General features: G+C 42.7%; 1 protein-coding gene across 1 annotated transcript in view; it reads right to left on the reverse strand.

The window, feature by feature from the left end:
* FGGY (FGGY carbohydrate kinase domain containing) overlaps nt 1–13751 on the reverse strand; it is a 224775-nt gene extending 211024 nt beyond the window's left edge. Inside the window, exon 1 of the mRNA XM_072868154.1 lies at nt 13656–13751. The gene's annotated coding sequence lies outside the window, so the exon portion shown is untranslated. The remainder of the gene's footprint in view (nt 1–13655) is intronic.
* Between the last annotated feature and the right edge of the window lie 734 nt (nt 13752–14485).

Raw genomic sequence — 14485 nt, forward strand, 5'->3', positions numbered from 1 at the left:
ACCACTTCCCTGGGCAGCCTGTTCCAATGCTTGACAACCCTTTCGGTGAAGACATTTTTCCTATTATCCAGTCTAAACCTCCCCTGGCACAACTTGAGGCCATTTCCTCTCATCCTATTACTTGTTACCTGGGAGAAGAGACCAACCCCACGTTGCTACAACCTCCTTTCAGGTAGTTGTAGAGAGCAATGAGGTCTCCCCTCAGCCTCCTTTTCTCCAGGCTGAACAACCCCAGGTCCCTCAGCCGCTCCCCATCAGCCTTGTGCTCCAGACCCTTCCCCAGCTCCGTTGCCCTTCTCTGGACACGCTCCAGCCCCTCAATGTCTCTCTTGTAGTGAGGGGCCCAAAACTGAACACAGTATTCGAGGTGCAGCCTCACCAGTGCCAAGTACATCCATGTCGGATGGGTTTAGTTCAGAATAAAACTGCCCAGAAAATTATTCCTCCCTCCCCCATAAAACATTACCATTTCATTAAAAAAAGATGTTGATGGTTAAGCAAACAATTGTGGATAAAATAATTTCCAAGTTTTTGTTTTTCTGGTGAAAAATGCATGTTAAAAAGGAGCTTCTTCCTCAAAAAGTTCAAGGGTCATGTTTATGTCTAGATTCAAGTAAACAACAAATTTGTCAGTAACATTTTGATCAGGAGCATTATTTGCCCTAGATGATATAATACAAGTTAATTCACAACCCAAATGAGGTTATAACTTTAATCTGTGAAGGAAGAAAGTCCTAGGGATTACTACTGTACTATCATTAAGTGCAGGACGCTTCTGCAAAAATACACGTTAGGGACAAGAGTTTCAAATGTGTCTAGTAAGCTGAAATACCTGAAAATGGAGGTACCAAGATCTTTTGGGTTTGAAACTGTTTTTGTCTCATACACCCATAGCGCTTGATATTTTTGTCCCTTTCTGCTCTGTGGCAAGAAGGTTGTTCTTATACACTGCCGTCTGCAGTGGACGCATGTGATCTCATGACAAGGAAGGGCACGTGACGCCCTCCAGAAAGAGGAGAGCTTGGGGTCAGCTGTGGGGCACCAGAATAATTCATCGTGATAACCCACTGCCCAAGTTAGAGAAGTCCCCAGGAAAAAGCATGGCCAAGTGTGACCTGAGGGCTAGGAGAATCGCTGTGGCACACGGTATTTCAGGTATCTCTTACCTCATTTTTCTCATTCTTTCCAGAATTTTGTGATACCGGCATGTAAATAATTAAGTCAGAAGAAGTTGTGTAAATGGCTTCTGTAAGAAAGACTAAAATTCAGTATTTCTTTTCTTTTTTTGATATAATCTGGACAGAACTGTAGGAACTCTGAGGAATTTGATGCTTCAAAATCTAAATTTTACAGTATGTTCCTGAAAGCATTTATATTACAAGAAAACATGAGGACATTCTGCCACTCTAAATGCATTCATATTTCAGGTATATGATACCACCAAAAGCAAACATCTGAAGAAATGTTTTTTTAAAAATAAGATATTTGTGGCTTAATGTTAAATGATGATGTTTGAAGAAATCTGGAATGGTATTAATCATTTAAACTACTCATTGATTTAAATACAAATGTACTGATAGATGAATATGCGTCTACTGGTCACATTAACCTGCCTTCACCAAGAAAACATATTTCATGTGATACAGTGAAATGCTGCAAAAATGAGTCATTACCTTCTAAATCTAAACTAAGACCTTTAAAAAACTGAAATGATGGAAGACTTTTAAAAGCCATATTTCCATATTTTTGGAATACCATGCCTCCATTTGTAAGGCCTGATTTCTTTAAGGATTTAGAAATCCCTTCCCACAGCCATTCAAAAGAGTATTGAAAAGTCAGTGCCTGATTACTCAGTTCTTCGTGACTTGGGACCTCAAAGCCCTGTGCAGCATCAGTGACTGTCACATCAGGAAATACGAGCGTGAATTTGCAATGCTTTTGCTCAGTACACTGGAACTAAACCAGTCTTCAGTGGAAGAGGACAAGGCTTGGGGCTCGGTTCTTCACTTCTCAGTCTACAAACCTGAAACAGCAGTAGCGGGAGGGATACAGAGGTATCTTCAGGCTTTCAATATTCTCCTTGGTTGCTGCATCAGCTTAAACAGCTGTAATTTATATCATGTTCATAGGAGGAATAGGAAGCAGTAATCTGCTTTGTAGCCACAGCTCCTATATCACGTGTTCTACCCAATGCCATTATTTAAAGATTGGCTTGTGCAACTTCTCTATTTATTACTGGTTTGTTTTTCCTTTTGTTGCAAGAATCAAGCTGACAGCTAAACACGTGTACCTACAATATGAAATCATGCTCAACAAGAAAAACCTAGTTAAGATGTTATACTCTTGGCCCATGCCCTGAACACTGACAGAAATGCACCACAACTGCGCTGCCCTGAGAATGACAAAGATGCAATGGCAGAATTGCAAGATATGGGTACTTGTGCTCCAAGAGAAGTCTACGGGAGCCAGGGTTCAGGCTGCAGTAGCAGCTGTAGAAGACAAGTTCAGGCAGAAGATAGGATGATGGATGGTAAGGCAATGATGAATCCAGGGAATAGATAGATCTTTAGCTACCAAAGGGATCTTGTTAATACCTCTGAGCATGCCTTTTTGGTTAATCTTGGCATGAATTGTAACATGCCAAGAGAGGCAAGTGCCTTTCTATCCCATATACAGCAGGAGAGTCTTCTTGGCATGGTCAGAGCCACCACTGCAGCCTCTCTTCCCAAAATGCAGTCTGCACACGATAGGGAGAACAGAAACACACCACTTCTCATATGGCTTTTTTAACCAAGCAACTCTAAGAGCATCGTGACAGAAATTCTGGTATGAGACTGCTTAAATTCAGCTGGTCACACACTGACCCTTCTTTTGGACTTCTTAGTCTCAAAGTTTAGGGTTTTGTAAACCAAAGGCGAAGTCAGTCTCCTTCATATCCTGGGTGGGTTGATAGGTGACCCGTATGATAGACAGTCAGCAGGACGGACCTGTGTCTTTCTGCAAGTTTCCAGCACTCCCCAGGAAGGTGTCTCAGCTGAAGGACTCAGAACCCACCACCCTATTGCAAGAGGATTACATTATTCCTGACGCAGTAGGAATAAGAATCATTCTGCATTGTAATATGAACACATTGTAGCCTTTTTGCACAGCAAAAGCCTCTAGCCACAACAGCAGCGAGAATTAAAACCACACTTAAAAGATGTCCAGATACAGTATATGTTTTATCATTATTCTGCAGACATATGTTTTGTGTAACTTGGTTCATTTATTTCCTCTTTGTTTTCAAAAGCTAACGCATGGCCCTGAACAAAAATTACACTTAATGTTTTATTTGTTCAGCTCAGTTGAAATCACAGCACTTGTTTGGTGGAGTTTTACATAATAATGCACTGGTTTGTATGACTTTTATGTAAATTAATTTCAGTAAACTAGCCTGAAATAATTTAGAAAGTCTACAGAGTGTTTGTGACTTCAGTGTTAGGGACTTGCATTTTACACATTTACTCATGTCAGACTTAAAATTCGATTTGAGTGTGGGAGTTAGTTGCTTCCCTGTCCCTGTGTGGTGATAAAACCCACACCATGCGATAAGATAAATTCTTCCATCTAATCCAGGACTAGAAGAGAGGGCTGCTAAACTCCCAATGGTCATCTATTCAAATGGAGGACTACTGGCAAAAAAGAGATAGTTACCATTTAGGAAAACCATTTTTCAAGTGCAGACTTCAAAGAGGTGGGAACTGATTGTCTAGTGGAAGGCTGGGATTGCTTGATAGCGCTGATGGACAGACTGGATGAAGAAGATACGTGACAAAGGAGATGAGAGATGACGGTCCCTCACCGATCCGTCTGGAAAAAGAACAACAAAATGTCAGCAGGAGTAAGAGAGACTGTATCACCTGGGGGAGAAGCCATGAGCCAGGGGAAACTTGGACATCTCAAAGACGCTGACCAAGACCCACAATACGCCGTAGAGCAGTGAGGAAACCAGTGCAGGTTTCCTCATTTATTGTCTTGTCCAGGTCTGTTAATATTTTTTGACAAACCTAAAGGATCTCTTTTGAACAGACCCCCTCCTGCCGAACAAGGCTGGACCTCTGGGAAAGAGTATACTTGAATGGGGGGAAATGAAGGGATTAACACAGGCTTTGATGCTGAGGTCCTGTTTTTGTAGAAGGTTAGCATATGTGGCTGGTGTTCCTGAAATCCAGGAAAAATGCTAGTGTGGCTGCATAGTGAGGAGAGTCTAAGAGAGAGATGACCCTGAGCGATGGGGCCAAACACATCGGTCAAGTTGGGGTTGAGCTAAGGGAGCTTCCCCAGGTGCTCAGACACGGCTCTGCTGTAGCAGTGAATCAGGACTGAGACAGAAGCGACTCAGAAAGGATGAAGAAATTCACCACGGGCACCCAAGGTGGCAGGAGCCTACACAGCTCTGAAAACCCCACAGTGTGTCTAACTGCAGCAGTAAGTACCCGCACGACATTAAGAAGTTGGTGCTAGATCACTTTTGCAAACAACGGCTGAGTCTTTCTGAAATTGTTTCCCCCAAACTGACTGTTTGTCCTGAGGAAGCCCCTGGAAAACAAACGAGCCATCAGATTTGTAACACTCGAGACTGCATTTCTTGTCCTCATCCTCCTCTGTCTGCTTTCCTTCCTCTTTTTTCACCTCTTCTGCTTTCGTACGGACAACATATCGAGCAGTGGGATTTTGACATCAGAGGAGAAACTGGTTGCGACAGGGAGAAGCATGACGAGCAGAGAAAGAGGAAAGAGGGCAGCACGCAGACGCTAACAAGCTTGTCACGTACTCGGCACTGCTCGTCAGCTATGACTGCACACTGCGCTCGTAATTTTGATATGACTGCCACGAAGGACCGTGTCCTTCATTCTTGCTTCAGCTGAAGCTACACCGCAGTTACAAAGGTTCAGAAATGCGCAGCGTGCATGTTTTAAATTACCGCTAATTCATTTTGATACGCCTTTTCCTTGGATCCATAGACAAAATGACTGCAGCGGGCTTTGAAAAAAATCAAAGGCAGGTTTCCCTGGGAGATACACATCAAGCTATGCCTGTGTCTCTGGAGTGTTGCAATACAGCTCGTAGCAACCAGGGACAAATCAGTTCTCCTTTCCATGGCAAGGGTTTGAAAAACAAAACAATTTCTTGTATCTTAAGAAAAACAGTTTCAGTGGATTGGTTAAGAAGACTTCCTCTATTTTTGGAGGACTGACCAACATCAGGACCACAGCTCCAACGAAGTCAAGATTAAGCCCGTTGTCTAAAGAGATTGTTATTATACTTCGATTTCTATTAAGGTTTCAAGGTAGTGTGGCACTATTTGCCAGCGAGAGGCAGGGGTGGGAGGAAGAGTAATGAAGTTACAGTTCTTTATTGTACAAATGCAACTTGAGACTATTTGAGGATGTTATCTATCAGCCTGTCTGGCAAATGTCTGTCTGGTAATAATGTATCCATCTGCTGAAACAACCCTAAATAATGCAACATTATATCAATAATTAATAGGCACATAGGTCAACAAGTTCAAGATCGTTACAGGCAAACCAGAGCTGAAGGAAATGGTCGGTTTCAGGCAGCTGCTAGGCCCGACATGGCAAGCGCAGCCCTGCAGCAAACGGCAGCCAAGAGTGTTGCCGCAGCACCAACGCCGCAGCACGGCGCGCGGGGGACACGGCTCTCCCCCACGTCTGCTCCGTCCACGCTTACCCACGGAAATCAGGAACCCGCCCGGGTGGCACTTCCCAGGGACCAGGGGATCGCTCCGCTTGAGGAAGAGGGGCAGACCCTGCCCTTTGATTAATACCTTCACTGAAATTCCCAGAAGTGCTACGTTCACCACCAAAAGGAGGACACAGCTCTAGAAGTTGCTGTTTCCACCACTGGATGTACAAATCCGGCACACATGATTGGGTTTTTTTCTGCTAAATAAAAGAGAGGCTTTATCTCATCTGCCTTTACCTGTCTGAAAGTTAGGTGCCAGAGACTTTAGCTAGTGAAGCTAAAGTGAAGCTAGTGAAGCTAGTGAAGCTTTAGCCAGAGACTTTAGCTAGACTTTAGCTAGGGAAAGACTTGGCTTTCCCTACAGTCAGAGAAACAGATGTGTTCAGACCACAACTCACGTCACCTCAAGGACAGGTTTCTAAGAGGGATGGGAGGAAGCACCCTCTGAAGGTGCCCCTCTCCAGAGAGGGAGACCAGACAACTACCTTGGACTAGGCAGTTTTTAGATGGCTAAATACGGTCAAACAAACAAACCCCATGCAAAATGTCGAGCTCTGCATCCTTCCCACGACTGAGTGGTCCAGGGAGCATCAGTGAGATCACATCTCCTGGAATGGCGGCAGCAGCACCAAAGGCAGCTCGATCTTCAAGTCTCCGGAGATGCGTACACAGCTCCAGTGAGCTTCGAGGCACTGCGGCACACCCGGACAGAAACAGGAGTTAGCTCACAGAAGAAAAAAGCAATTAGAGTATCCCATGCTCTTGATTTGGGAATCTAACATCTCTAAGCACATTTAGTAGCCCAGATGAAATGTGAGCAAAATAGGTATTGCTGATTTTAGTACAAGCTGACGATAACAATAGCTGAGGTCACCTACCAATCAAGAAAATTTGTGCCTGAAGTAACCTGGGGTATTTTAAAATGGAAAGAGAAAAGAATCAAACTTACCATATGAAAATGAAATCAAAATCAGAGGACACAGCAAAATAGAAATACGGAGAATGAGGTATTACAATAATAACATCTCTCTTCTGAGAAGAGCGCAGAAAAGTCATGGTATTTTGCTACTTGTAATTCCTCACCAGCAGTCAAACGAGGAGTGTGGGCTCCCATCCAATACAGAAGCCTCCTGACATTACTTGGGATCCAGGGACATAAATGCAAGATTGAGGTTGCTATTTGTAAAAGAAACAAACAAAGGAGGCAGACGATGACTGTGAAGACTTCATCACCTGCAGTTATGGTCAAGGATCCACATACCACGTGTTCAAGCTGATCTGTGCACACACGCACCCTACACAATGGGACTCCTTAACAATAAAAATGTTACTAAAAATCTCAAAATATGCACAAGTGTGGTGTGGTGTGAACGCAGTATCTTGGTGAAGCAATTATACTGTGTATGTTAAACTTGTCTTAATAGTAGTAGCTTAAATGCGTGGGGGAAAGAATTAGATTTGGGCTAGATTTTTTTTTTGGTTGGTCATTTGGGTTTTGGTGTTTTTTGTTTTTTTGGTGTTGTTTTTTTTTAACAGAGGTCTTGTATAAGGAAACACAGCAAATATCTCAGCTACATTTTCAGAAAACCACAGCCTACTTACAACCAAGGCAGTACAGAAGGGAAACTGAAAGTAGAAAAGAGAATCACAAGCTGCAAAGGCAATTCTAGTAACAAGTCATTTTAAAAAGCAGATGACCAAGATAGAAAAATCCCAAATTAATATTTACAGTAAACTTTGCTTTTAAAGTTGTGTGGTAAGTTACTGAAGATTCTGTCAAAGGGATTTTCTTCAGAGTGAAGCCCTAGAGTATATGGAGGCTGTTTTGTCCTCTAGCCTGTTTCTAAATAGAAAACACTGATTCTTCTCACTCAAGGAATTCCACCAAGCTCAGAGGAGTGACACCAACAAGTGAGGTCAATGTGATCCATTTCTGAACTAAGACAAATTCATGTGGGAAAGTCATGCAGTCCCACAGTTCATACAGTCAAGGCTCTCGAGAATGCATTATGAAGCTTTTCTATTTTCTTCTTTTAACAGAGCACATGGCTTTTGGGTTCAAGTGTGCAAAAGCACCAGAGGACTTGTATACATCACCTCATTTTCAAGAGACGTAAGCACTTGGGAGTAGATTCTACAGAAATTAGTTCCTAAATGCTGGAGCCACTTTTTCTCTCAAACTCTCTGCCCAGATAACGCTGTGCTGCTTTCTTGGGAGTTTCTGACCCACCTAGGAATCCACCTGTGGTAGTGGTTGAGTGGGGCTGTATTCAGTCAGAGCGCACACCCACTGAATTATGGAAATCCACATTTAGCCTTACGACTGTAAGCTTTTACAATAAATACCAATGCAATTTATTTTTGTAACTTGCTTCAGGACAGAGGTACACGTCGCCTAAGGAGGATGGGCCCTGGAAAGTGCAAGGGGCCCTGCATCGCTGGGTAGTGACAGAAGAGCAGGAACGCAGCACCCTGTTCCTAGTAAGGGCAACGTCTCCATCCCCTCCCAGTCCCCTCCCAGCTTCCATGGGGGCAAAACCAGCTGCTTAGGAGCCCCATTTATACGTCCAAAATCCTGCAGATGATCCTGGACATGGCTAAAGGGAGAAATGTACCTCTGAGGGCACCTGCAAGTGATTCCAAGATGCAAGACATTGAATAGGAAAAGGAAGTATCTGGCACCTAGACTTAGGTGGAGTGTAAATTTTCCGAATTAAAGACACTACAGTTCTACAGAAATCATTGGATGAGAGGACTCCTGGCAAGAGGTGTAGTATGTAATTTTATAAAGAGCCTTAGGGAAGTAGACACCCAATTCCCTTTCAATCTGAGTGGCTAATTCCCTTCTCCTCCTTTGAACGTCCACCTAGGTTATGAGGGATGTCATTAGGTTCCCTGCTTCTCTCCTAAGGGTAAAACAACAAAGGCCATTTTTTTCCAATGTATAGAATTGGATTTCCAAGGTTCACTTCTGGAGTAAGAGCAACCACCTCACAGTTCAAAAGTAATTACTTTTATCATAAAGACGCCTTTCCCTCAACTTAGTTGTCCTGAAATCAGAAAGCACCTTCTATCACATGGTACACATGGTCTTCACCATCTTCTGACCTTTGCACAGTTCTATTTCTCTGACCTCTCTTTATGCCAGCTCCACTTTTTTTGTACTAAGTTCCTCTGTTCTATAATGTAAAATACTTTTCAGCAATTTAGACAAAAGAGCTGGACTGCAAGAGGTACGTGTTCTCATAGGAGAAGTTTGGAAGTCAGCAAATTCACATGGTTTGTTTTATGTGTACAGTTACTTGATCCCAACTCCTTTCTCCCCCATAGGTAGGAAGGATTATTCTTCTATTCATGCCTCACAGTCTTTTAATGGATTTAGGGCACAGCTCTTAAAAATGTATAAGAGAGACAGGCATCGCATGATTTTGCTATGGATATTTTATGAGCAAGTCTGGGTGCATGCTGTGTGCTTGAAACAAAAGACTGCACAATTTGCTGCCAGGGCAGGATCTGTGTTATTATGTCTTGCATTCAAGGCTTCTGAGAAGTCTTGGGCAAGAAAAACAACAAAACAAAGGCATGGGAGAGACACCATGATCTAGTAAATGGGTCAAGACAGCACCAATACGCTGCATTCACTGTTATTAAGACCTATAATTCAGCCATTTGTCAGAGAACAAATCCGATTTAGGAAGCAGCAGCCTGGCCCATCCTTTTTATTGGCTGTTATTTGGGGGTTGCATTTGTCAGTTAATTGACTTAAACTACTACCTTGAAAAGATGATACTAGTACCTAGTATCTGTTTTTTTACTTCTGCACCTGCAGCAGCCATCATAAGATGTTTTGGTACCAAGAACCACTTCAGCCATTATTTATCAATAGAGTAATTAATTTACAGCTGGAGCATAGACTTCCACTGCTACTGGACTGATTAAAACCTTTGGTTAACATTTTTCAAAGTATTCAACTGACAAGGAAGACATCAATGATGTTTAGGCATCTGAATCTTTCGGATATGTTTTCAAAGAAACGCGCCTAAGGGAATCTGCTTTCCTGAGGAAGCTGGGATGTGCTCAGTACTCAGTACCTTCCCATTTCCAGCTTGACTGTAATTCCGTTGACGCATCTTTAGGGTAAGATCATACTCACTGAGGCCTAGATCTACCAATGGTTACTAAATGCAACAGGTTGGATGCAACCTCCAGCCCAGCAAGTCCTGAAAACAGCTGACTGCCAGATGCTGGGAGGGCATCCCAGGAAGGAAAGCTACATTCATGAGTTTCTTACCTTCTTTCCCTAAGTATCTATGATAACTGATCCCCTCAAGACAGGACATGGGTAGGGTGGCCCCTTCTCCTAATCCAGTACCAAATTTTCCTCTTTCATATTCTAATCACTGTGATCTGCAGGAGCAAGAACGTGATGAATAAGGACATGATACCTGATCCAGACCTTCTCCCCTAGGGAGAGTTTCCACTGTATGCAACAGCAACAACCCAAATTCTCCACCAACTTCAGCCTGAGCTTGCAGATGCTGGCAGGTGGTGTTTTTTCTGTGGGTTGTAATCTCATTTATCACGGTGGGCCTATGTACAAGAAATGAAGCACTAAAGCTCTTGCAATGCTTAATCTGTTCATTGAAAAGGATGGACACAGAATGGAAGTAGGGATACATACACACAATCCACTGCTCATGACCCCTTCCAAACCTAAATACCCCACCACCATTGCAAATACAGCAAATGCTATTTATATTTTCTTTATTCTATTTATACTGTTTTCACTAATAGATAACTATAGAGCAATACACTCATGTGGTGCATTACAACTGGAGAGCTGAAGGAAACTGCAAAGCTAAGTACCGGTAACAAATACCCAAATTCTAACCACAAGCACATGCATATATGGACAGCACCCCATCTAAAGCTAAAAATGTCAATGTTTTTCTTGTTATCTTACTCAGAAATTAGCTTTTACAGAATCAGCTCTGCCAGAGATATTAGATTAAATCTTCTGTTTCAGTGCAGACTCATCACCAGGGAGGGCACGAAGGAATTTTTACACATTACTTTTACATGTCACTATCTCATTTTTCCTATGGGGAGATTTGAGTCTTTTACAATATATTCAATGGATCCATGGTTTATATAGCAACCCCATAATAATACTTAGAACATACACAGTCTTTTCTAAATATTATCTTATTATACCAAATGTAACAACTTCTATTTGCTATTTATGGGAATGCTCTTTCTCAAGATGCTTCATAGTAGAGAAATGTAAATACCTCTGAAGTGGTAGTTTCTATAGAAACTTATTTTTCCAGTGAATTGTAGAATAAACAGCCTAATTTTCTACTTTGCTTTAAATCTCAGAGAAACCTGGAGCATCTTTTCAAAGTGGCAGATAATAATACTTTGCAACTCTGTAGCCATTTATGTCTTTGAAGCTCGCTGTAAATACGAACTACTTACACCTTCAGGAATATCCTTAGGTAATATCATTAGTCGCACCAAGAAGAGGAGGTAAAAAAAGCAGGTAAAAGACTTTGTACAGAGTAGGGTGTCACTGCCTAACAGCTTGATGTGCAGTCACAATTTTATTGCTGGCTCTACGACAGTTCATCTTATCCCAACCTCAGAAATCATCAGTTTCACACCCATCAAGAGAAGGTCTCCCTCAATAGTAGCTGTAGAGTGAGGGCTGAATACAACCCCAAAACAGACAGCAATGTTTTTCAGAAGCTCATCTGGTTTTGCCCGATGGCTGTGTGAGGAGTTAGCAAGTTCATCTCAGGGCTGGCAGTGCCACTGCACAGCAAAGCAGAGCATGGAACAACACTGGTCTGGGGCTGGTTTGTCCACAAGACATCTAGTTTTCAGGAAAGCTAATACTGGGAACCCATTTTTCCTGGCATCGACACAGCCTGAAGAAGCTCCCACAAGAGCAGCAGTGAGGAATTCCTGTCCTCCCCTCAGCCCATCAGGGAACGCTGTGCCCATTAGGGTAGTTGAGGAAGGAAGCTGAAACTCAGTTGGGCTGAGCAATCACTTCTGATTTTTTTCTTACGACACTTTTCTACAGGAAACAAACACAACAACATTTAAAACACAGCCTCCCTTTCCCATGAACGATGCTTTCCAGTAAGGAAACTGCAACAGAGATGTGTGTCCCCAGACCCCGTCCCACTGCCCTTGGGGCTGTTTCTGCTCCTTAGGCTGCTATGGAAAGCTGCCTGGGTATCAGGCACTTCATCCCCCAAGGTGTTTAGGTGCCAGCTCGTCATGTGGCTAATTGTGCTGCACATCCCTGTTACCACCGTCCCCAGTCCCGCACAGATGCTGTACGTTAGTGCTGAGATCAGAGCTGTAGGAGTCGGCCCTCCTCCACACACCAGATGGCTCGCTCTTCTGCGTTTGTTTTTAGTGCTTACCTATCTGCTCCTCGACTTCTGATAGTCATGTGAATTTGAGAAGGGAAAAAGGACAAGAATTCCCCAACAACTAACAGAAAAAAAAAAATCAAGAAGTTTCCTTTTCACAAGTTATCTCAAAACACAGAGAATATACTCAAGAAGCATTCTGAACCTTCTCAGAAAGGAGAGAAACCAAGAACTAGGGGCAGTCAGAGATGTGGAAAGTTCCTCAGTATCTGAACAGTGTGGATAGCTCGGTCAGTGCCCCCAGAGACACAAGGAGACACACTTCAGACCAGAAGACTACATTGCCTGACGTTTTGGCTGGCTTCCAGTTTCACTGCATAATGACGAGCAGGTATTTTCCACTTCAACCTTCTCCTTCCTAAAACAAACAGTGGTATTTAAAAGATGGTAAATCTGTCTAAATTTAGCAATCAGAATCTATGATGTGATTTCACTCTCTCACCTTTAGGAACGGACATGTTTTGATTTTATCTAAACAAAACAGCTTGTACTTTTGCACTACCTTTGCAGTAAATAAACATGTAAATATACAAATAAATAGAAACTAGTGCAAGTGAGGCATTTTACAAATGTGTGATATTTCTTCTCTGGACTTTTTCAGTCCAGTACAATCCTACTAACTGTTGTGATTTATTCTGCAAGTTGAACGGGATCCAGCTCCTGGGGGTATATGATTATGTCTAAAAAAATTTTCTCAAACTTGATTGCATGAAGAAGCCCAAAAGTGCGACCCATCTGCATTCTCAACACTTGCAAACAAGAAGGCAAATGGGGAACACTCGAAATTAATTTTTTAAAAAGCATCTCAGAAACATCTTACAAAAGCCTATCTCAGATTTGTGGATACTTCACGTAGACAAGTGTGGTAATGCTTACATGCTAAAATAAAAGATAGGCCATTTTATCCCTAGAGCTTTGGATCATGTCAAATTAGCATTTGCACTGGTGGCCAGCACCCGGCGCTCCCTCTCTAGTAACCCTCACTTAGAATGATAAGCAGGTCAGGAGCAAATCCAAAACATGATGGGGTCAAAATTGTATCTTGTAATCAAGTTGTACTGAAGGCAAGCAATAGGAGGCAACAGCTCAGTTCACAGCAAGAGAGAGACGGCAAAGTATCCATTAAAAATAGGTAGCCCTATACAAAAACACCCTCAACCAAGTACGCAAGCAGAGCTACTTTCCCTTGGTCCTTCCTTTCCTGTTGCAGATCTCTCCCACCTCCTGCTTTGGGCTTCTCGGCTGTCCAGCCGGTGCCACCAAAGAGCATGCAGAGGGGTGATGTGTGCCAGGAGCCACCTGGTTCCTGCTTCCTGCAATGACCTAAAAGGGTGTCCAGCAACCCACAGGGGTGATGGCACTGCCAACACCATTGCTGTGGCCTGCATGGATATGGCCAGAAGTGCATCATCTCTTCCAGACAGGGATATCAGTTTTTGAATGAACCAGAAAGACAAGTGTTACCTCAAATAGGCAAGCTGGGTATCCTCGTGGAAAAAGCCAGGCTTTTTTTTCCCCATCACTGTATTGTCCTCCATTTTCTTCCTAGGGCTAGGGCTTGATGAACATTCATTTTCCTTTTCCCCACTGCTAATGTCTCTGTTGCTCCCACATCCTGGTCCCACTTAACTACATCAATATCCTTCCATACCACAGAATCCCATCCTCCCCATCAGCGGTTTCATTTCCTCCCCCACTTCTCCCATTGCCAGAAGCCCTATCTCCTCCTATTCCCAGCGGAGAGCGCTTTGCTCCCCATCTGATTTGAATTCCTCCCTCCCTACGTGGGCGATGAATCATTCAGAGTAACGGCATTTTAAAGACTCTACAGAGAAGGTAGGTACACTCAAATGTGAGTGGGAGTGCATATAAAGTACAACGTTAGTGGGTGCCTTCAACCCCAAGACCAGAAGTTCCCAAAGTTCCCTGGTGTATGAACAGTGCCTAAGGGCTGGATGCTTCCTCCTGGACATACGTGTTGATGGCAGCTACCATAGCCAAAACCAATGCCATGTTATATATATGAATATATAACATTTAATATTTAATCTTTATTTATCATTTATCATTACTATATCATATAATTATATGATACCATTAACATATCATAGATCACAGAAGATTCAGAAAGAAGTTAGTTAGAAAGATTATCTAGAAGAAAAAAAAGTAAAAATTGAAAAAGTGTGTTTTCATTCCATCTTAACATTTGGGAGGACAGACTTCTTACCATGAAATGCTTCTATGTCATTAATAGTGCCCTTTTGATGAAGAACCACTGAATGTAACATTTTTCA

The sequence above is a fragment of the Ciconia boyciana genome, chromosome 7 (genome assembly GCF_034638445.1).
Source record: "Ciconia boyciana chromosome 7, ASM3463844v1, whole genome shotgun sequence".
In the NCBI taxonomy this organism is placed as follows: Eukaryota; Metazoa; Chordata; class Aves; order Ciconiiformes; family Ciconiidae; genus Ciconia; species Ciconia boyciana.